Here is an 8,133-nt window from a genome sequence, read left to right as displayed (position 1 = left end):
TATACGAAAGTATCACGGAACAAAAAAACAGTATCTGGTTAGTCGCCGTAAAAGTGGGCAGAATGATCGCGTTAAAATTTCATTTTCAACCGTTTATCTTGATTACGCGTTGGCATGTTAGTTATAGTATGAACTTTCTTTTTTCCCAACCTGAGTCGCAAATATTGTTGCGATGCAATTGTTGCGACAAAATGTGTTCATTTGAAAGTGTTCATTTTGATCCAGCTATTAACACTGACTATTATATGACAAATAGCCCTTTAGCTTCAAGGTATCATGGTTCTGTAGCGTAGAGGTAGGGAAGGAGACCAGCAGCAAATAAGAGGGTTCGAACCTGGGCAGGGTCGGATGTTTTAATGAACTTTTTCGGATTCTAAAATGCGTCCGCTCTATAAATTGTAAAATGACGCATGTTAGTTGGTAAATTTCCTATTTTTAAGAGTAATGAACGTAGTGAAGACTCTTATATATGTTTTGCTGATTTTTTTCTTAGGAAAAATTAAAAAGGCGACGGCGTTGTCTCTAGGCTAAGTAGTAAGGAATCTGGAAGTGGTTTAGGTTGAATAATAAAACAAGTTAAAATTTTATGCAAAGATTTTTTGGGAAAAATTGTGTAGTTCCGGAATACAACACAGTTGCTCCGATTACAGGACACAAAATTTTTTTTTTCACTATAGCTGATTGCTTCGCCTCTGGGTAAAACTGTATATAAGGTAGGTGTAAAAGCTCTGTGAAAAAGTACGCTGCTGTAAAGGTTAGCTGTGTAGTGGGTAGGCCTATATATTTTTTTCCGACCACAATTTGAGAAAGAAATGAGGTTGAAAATTTCGTTTTTCTTCAAAAAGTTATTTTAGCCTTTCTATTATTTGGAGCCCTTCAGTGTCGAGCTATTTGTTTCATACAAAAATGAAAACACGAGATTTTTTCCGAAATACTATTTTGTAAATAATTTGGTTTCTTATTTTCCAACTCATTTTATGAAAAATTAGTGTGGTTGCCTTTAACTTCTTACATTCCAAATTATTACATGCAATTTTTGTACATGTCTGAGGTTCATTTGAGAGTCAGAAGACACGAATGTCCAAAGACTGAAGTTCAATTTCCGTAGAGGGCATATATTTTACAAAACTAGTGTGGCTTTACGTTTTTATGATTTTTTGTAACAAGAAAATCTCAATTTTCATGCTCGAATTTGTTTTTTTGCGGTTTGTCTTAATCTGATTTCATTTAAAATTAATACAAAAATAGACTTCAATTTTCTGAATTCCCATCGAAATAATTGATCCAGTTTGTTCTCGAAATGGGATAAGTTCACGAAAAAAAACAATCACAAACAGTGTTTGAAAATCAAAGAGCTTCGCCGAGATAGGTTTTTTCTTTGAGATTCAGAAGTTGAAAATGTGCAATTAACTTTTTTTTCGGTTTTCTTTTTCTTTCACACATTTTGAGCTGTCTCTTGACTATGTTTTGACCTTTTTTAACGCTACTTCTTAGTTTTTTCCCTTGTCTTTGCGAAGTGCAGCTTCGCCTCTGTAAACTCATGCCAGTTTTTTTGTTACGGAAGGAATTTAGGCTGAGGATTTTGATGTCTCTTTCGCACACGATCAGTTCCCTAAAATAAAAGACAGACATTTATTGGTGTTCTTTAAGCAGTGATGCGAGCGCAAATGGAAAATTTCAACAGCTTTTTGAACATCGAGAAGGCGGTTTGACAGTTTAGGATCGACTTAATACAAGTGAAGGGGGAATTGAATCCGTCCTAGCTTTCTTATGTATATGGCCACCATGCCATACAAGTCGGAACGTACGCGAGCGTGCAGTGCGACCACAAATACCCAGTAACTACCGGAAGAGAAATTATTAGTCGTTAGAAACATCTGGGTTGGGTTGCGAACTTCCGGCAGTCAACGGAGTAGCAAAGGACCAGCCAACCAGAGGTGAGCAAAAAATTAATGGCCTAAAAATCTCGCCATCGTTCAGACCGACACAGCTCCGTGCGGTTTTTACCCAACAGTTCAGAAAATCAGCGTAATTGATTTTCAAAATGATATAAGCTGGTGATGCAGAGTTGAAACCCGGGACTCACTAGGTGCAAACGAAAAGTTATCTCAAGCAGTGTACAAAACGGAGACACGATAAGCAAACCGTTCTTCAAGTACAGGACAAGCAATCTAAGGAGCCCTGAAGAACAATGTTAAGAGCCACTGTGGACAATTTAACCCATCACGAATATATTAAACAAAATAGCGGTTTGCCACAATTCAAAAAGAACAAAAGTCCGCACCAAACGTGGCCACACTTAAGGTTTGCAGAATAAGGGAGACATTGTTTTAACCAGAAGTATTTCTTTTGAGGAATCATTTTTATTGTCTCAACCCTTCGTAAACTAAATTTCGACATTTCAAACATTTTTTTTTGGTTTGAACAACGATTGTATATCAGGGCGAAGCCCCGATTGTTCCAACTGCACTTAAGGTCAACTTAATTTTTTTTTGTGTTTATTATACCAAATTGGCCAAGTTAGTATATCTTTTGTAAGTTGGAAATTTTTTTTAATTTAAGCTCAAAAACTATCTTTCAGATGGTATAAAAAGTTCTGTCAAAAAAGGTTAGTTAAAAAGTCGAAAATTGACAAAATGAAAAAACCACCTCACGCATAAATATTCCCTACGTTCTCCGAGAGTCGGAAGAATAAAGGTCTTTGCTGCTTGCATTTACTCTAAAGGAGAATCTGTATAACCAAGTTCTGTTTTAATGGATGCCGTGAGTGCTTTCAAATGTGAAGGCGTGATGATAACTTCTTTTTCTCTATTATTTAACAAAGTTTAGTTGTGAAATAATCGGGTACCGTATTTCTGATTGTTTTTGACGTTTGTTTCTCTGCTAAGTATAACTTCATCTAAAAGTCAACTATAGAAGTTCGTTGCCAACGGGTTTTTTTGCCGTCTATCGAAAGTGATCTGACTGACACTTCACTTGACCTCACGTGTTAAGTTCTGTGAATAAAAGTTTTAGTGAAGTTTGATCACCCAGATCGATTTGTTAGCCTTGAATTTGTTAATAAACATTTCTCGTAGGAAATGTTTTGTTTTCAAATAATTTGTTTTGCGAGTAGCAGTTAGATTTCTAAAGCAACTTTAACATGGTATCTCCAAAATATCAATTTTAGGACCAACATTTTTCGATTGAAGTTAACGTATTGTTATTCGCTGCTATCTCACAACGAAAAAAGTAAAAACAAGCTGGATTGCAATTTCTACCTTTGCGATAAGCAAGGGTATTGCAATCGGGTACTAGACTTCTTCTCGTAAACAATTTTGTCCACAGGATCACTTCTAGAAGATTTCCCCCTTTTTATAGGACCTTCATTTCTAGAAGATCTTCTGACATGCTCAATTTTTGAAAATTCGAATGAAATAATACGATTTAAGTAGTAATTAGTTCAAACCTGTTTTAGGTTGTAATTATTATTTTTTATTGGGTTTGTGGTTTTTGTCTTAGTTTCTGTCGGTTCAGTTTCCGTTTTTTTACTCACAATTTTTTTCAACTGGTAGGGTTTTTATTGGTTTACTTTTGAAGCATGTGTTTTTTCCAATTTAAACAGTTTTTACTATAATTGAAACTTTACAAAATTGTAAAATTACCACGTCTGATTTTGAGTTTGTTTTCTTTTTTGCTTAGTTTTTTTTAATAATCAAAAATTTTCAGTTTATGCTAGTTATATCGATATGAATGTCAGTTTATCATTTCTTTTGTTTTCAAAGGTCTCTACTCCACCGAGTGCGCTACTAAATTGTCTAAACATAATAAAATCTGATTATGATTCGTTGAGCATCTAAAAAGCTACCAAAACAATACCATTTTAAAGCAGCTTGAGGTGTTATCATACAACTTTGGTTTTTAGATAAGGTGTTATGCGTTTTTTTTTGTTTTTTCATTGTTGGAAATAAAATTGTATGTGATCAAAGGCTGTCGTTGGTGTTTGTAAGTACAAATAGTAGTGCTCTAGAAACTGTCCCTTCTAGAAAAGACTACCATTTATCAACCAGTTGTCGCCCTAACCGAAAATAGATCACAGGAAAAACAGAAAACAATTTTGTTGTAAAACGAAGCATGCTGTAATGGAATTTGATGTTGAACCGTTGGACCGTTTTTAAACATACTGAAAAATATGCTTGGTTTTTAGCAGATTTTTGTTTGGGGCTAACAATCAAACAAACGACAAGACAGATGTTTGAGGTTCAACAGTTGTTGATTAAAACATTTGTTCTTCAGCTATTGTTACATGTTGAAAATTTTGACTAAAACGAAAAGATATGGCTTATTTCAATGTTCCTATTTGGTTTCCACCTTAGCAAATTGATCCTGTACGCAGTTGGATTATTTTTGGTAATTCTTAAAATATGGATGAACATTCGACTATCAGTTGGAATTCGTTGAACAATTTAAGCTTTTATCACTTCCTGAAGACAATAATTTCAATAGGATTGTCCAATAATCTGATTTATGGACGAGAGAAAATTGATGATCTTTCTTTTTATGCTTAAAGCCGAGCGTAGTGTATTATTACGAAGATTTTTTTCAAACTAAGTGGCAAATAAAAGTGATCGTTTGGTGGCACTTTTGGTGTATTTCAATTTAATTATATTTAAGCTTGTTTAAGCATAAGGAACTTAATTGCATATGTTGCTGCTTCGTTTTTGGCTAGTGTTAGTTCCAGTTTGAAAAAAAAACATGTATTTTGAAAATGTAAGGGTTTTTGTTGTTTTTCGTTTTTTTTAGCGACGCTTTGGATTTTTGCAGAAGTTTCAATTTTTCTCAAAAACTGCGGATTTTTTTTAAAAACGGCAGGCATGAAAAAACCGGCTGCTCTTCTATCTGCCTGTATGTTTCGCTTCTCTGTTTTCATTTTACCCCACGTTCTACGGCCTTCGAAAGTTTCAGTAGGGGGATTGATTGAGGTCAGTGTTTTCGTATTCGCTGCTATCTCTAAACGAAAAATGTAAAAACAAGCTGGGTTGCAATTATTACCTTTGCGATAAGCAAGAGTATATCAATCGGGCACTAGACTTTTCTCTTCCCGTAAATAATTTCGTTCACAGGATCTCTAACTTTATTATCTCCATTTCCAATCTCGCCAAGTTGCTTGTCAGCGTAATGTTGCCAAGTTGCCTTGTTAACAGCTGGTTTAGAGCTACTGGAGTGATATAAGGTCTACAGTTGAATCAGTTTTCAAAAAAAAAGATTTTTTTGTCGACTTTATTAATTTTGTTCCCATTTTTTTGGCTTACTTGCCTATTGCTTTATTTCTTTATATTTTTTTAAGATTCCTTAAGTTTTCTTTTTCTTTTTTTAAAGAGGGAACTTATGTTTTTGGTTTTTAAATACGACTAAATTTTCATTTTTTTAAATATTTTTCGTGTGCAAGGCAAAGTTATTTGAAATCGATTCAAGTTGATGGGATAGCGTTCGTTGTAAAATGTGAAAAAAAAAATCGCAAAAGTTTCAAACAATGCCAAAATGTTGTCTTTTTGCACTGTTTGTTTGACTGTTGTGTAAGCAAAGGAATGTGGCAAGTGTGGCACGACATTAAAGTGTGTAGTTCTATCTGGCTTAAATTAATGAGTTTTCGTGTTTCATTCTTTATTTCTTTTACGGGCGTCTTGTTCTTTCTTGGTGTGATCCAGTTATCCTAACGTTGCGTATCATTTTGTTATTTGATGTAATCTGGTTTTTTTATAGGCTTTCACAGTTTTTTTGAAATTTTCTGCAAGTTGTTTTTTGGCGATTCAAATTTTTTGTCTAAATTGTTTGAAACTTAACTTTTGTTTGTTTTGTGACCTTTATGCCAATATTTTTTCTCAGTATGATCTTAGTTAATAGCAAATAACGGAAAAGGTTTTTTAAAACCCCAATTGTTCCTGTAAGGTATGCAGGTTGGTTGGTTGCAAAATTTTAAGCCTTGTTTTTGACTGCAATTAAGGACTTTTGAATATCGATTTTCTGAAGAAAAAAATGTTTCTTTTCGTTTTCATTTAATGGTTATAAAATAGAAACGAATGAAGTTCGTGTTGCCCGAATCTTTTAGGTTATGTGTTAGGTAAATGATTTTTTTAAACATTTCTATTGATTTTTTAGCCTATAACATATCAATCAAGTTCTTCACTTTTGTTTCAGACACATTATCTTTTGATTTTGGCTTTTTGTTTTATATCGCAATTGGCGCGAAGCTCAGCTTTCATACTTTCATCGAATAGGAAGAATTATAAAGAATTAAATAACATCTCAGAAAACTACCTAATCTGATAATGATATCAACATCAGTATTCAGTGGATTGTGACCGAGGAGGGAAACGTCTAGCCATAGCAGCATACTTCTATTACTTATTGCTTACTTGCCTCTTTTTGCACAGAGGTATGACCAACTAAACATACGTATTGATTCTTCAATAAATACACCTCTTTTCTTACCGCTTTGAAAATTGATTGATTGAAAGTGCATCAATAGCTCCACAGCTCTCTACCACCTCAAAAGTTAAGAAAACCTAATTGCGAGCAGTGTTGAGGTAATGCCGTGAAACCTAATTACCTCAAAGTGTTGAGAATAACCCATTTCTTAAAACAAAAATTTAATTGACACAATTTTTGATTTTTTTTCTAGTGTAAGTTTTGCATAAAAGAAACGAAAAAATTGAATGAAATTCAAAACTGCGAGATGGGACATTCAGTTAAAAGCGGCAATTGGTCGAAAGCGAATATTCGCTCTTTTCTGATAATTGAAAAGCGACGATACAATTCGGTCGAAGCGATTTGCCGTACCAGGCGACAATTATTAGTTTTTAATTGGTATTTGGGATTTAAAACCAGCTTTCATGATCCCTGCACTTACTTAAAAAAGTGCGACTCAATTATGCACAAAATTACCACCGTTTTTGAATTGATATGCAAATTGAAATGAGTAAACGTTAAGATAAATTAATTTAACAACAATAAGTAGGGCAAAAACCCCAATTTTCAAAACATCCTTGTTTTATTTTTTCAGATAACAAGTTTGCTTCTATTTTTTCAATGTATCCAATGTTTCTGCTGTTCGCAACAATTCAACGCAGGCAGCAATAAATTTTTCTTGATAGACAGTCAAACATTCAACAGAAATCACAAAACCGTCGCCAAAATATCTCTGAGAAATGCAGTGAAAGGCCGTGGAAAACGTCTGTAATTTTTTTCAACAATGCTATTGTACATAAAATGGCCACAATAATCACAAAGCTATTCCTTAAGAACCTGAGGTCAAAAGTGCGTTAAATTTATTAACACCAGGGATAGTTTTTTTGTTCTGAAGAATTCCAAATTTTTAACTACTATTTTTAAAAAATGTTTCTATACCATCCGAAAACGTTTGTTGTTCTGGGCTCAAAAAAGAAGTAATTTCACGTTTGAGCATTTTTCGTTAAGTTATGGGGGTTTAAATGTTGCCAATTCGGGATTAGGAACGCGCAAAATATTGCGTGCTCTGGACGCATACCCAGAGAAGAAAATTGTTTCAGTACTTGTGGAGCCATGCTTTTTGGAATCCTTTGTTATCAGCTAAAAGTTTATGAGATCGTTTTCAAAACTCTCTTTTGAAAGTTTGTTTACTTTGTTTTCAGAGGTCTCTACTCCACTGAGTGTGCTACTAAAATTACTAAATAGAAAACGTTTGATTACAATTTGTTGAGTTTATGAAAATTTAGCAAAACAATAGCGTTTTAAAGCAGCTTGAGGTGTTATCATACAAGTTTGGTTTCTAGATAAGGTTTTATGTGTTTTTTGTTGTTTTCTTGTTGGAAATAAAATTATATGTGATCAAAGGTTGTCGTTGGTGTTTGTTATTGCTGAGAACAAATAGTAGTGCTCTAGAAATTGTCCCTTCTTTAAAGTACTACCATTTATCAACCAGTTGTCGCCCTAACTGAAAATAGATCACAGGAAAAACAGAAAACCATTTTTTTTATTGTAAAAAACGAAGCATATTGTAATGGAATTCGAAGTTGAACCGTTGGACCGTTTTTGTACATATTGAAAAAAAGCTTTGTTTTTCAGCAAATTTTTGTTTGGGGCTAACAATCAAACAAACGAGGAAAGATATTTGAG

The 8,133-nt window shown here is 33.8% G+C and overlaps 1 protein-coding gene across 1 annotated transcript in view; it reads left to right on the top strand.

Moving 5' to 3' along the window:
• Positions 1-8,133, top strand: part of LOC134839524 (large ribosomal subunit protein uL11-like) — a 359,274-nt gene that overhangs the window by 28,856 nt on the left and 322,285 nt on the right. The gene's annotated exons all lie outside the window — the stretch shown is intronic.

This window comes from Symsagittifera roscoffensis, chromosome 2 (genome assembly GCF_963678635.1).
Source record: "Symsagittifera roscoffensis chromosome 2, txSymRosc1.1, whole genome shotgun sequence".
In the NCBI taxonomy this organism is placed as follows: domain Eukaryota; kingdom Metazoa; phylum Xenacoelomorpha; order Acoela; family Convolutidae; genus Symsagittifera; species Symsagittifera roscoffensis.
Note: the sequence above shows the minus strand (reverse complement) of the source record. Positions and strands in the feature narration are given on the sequence as shown.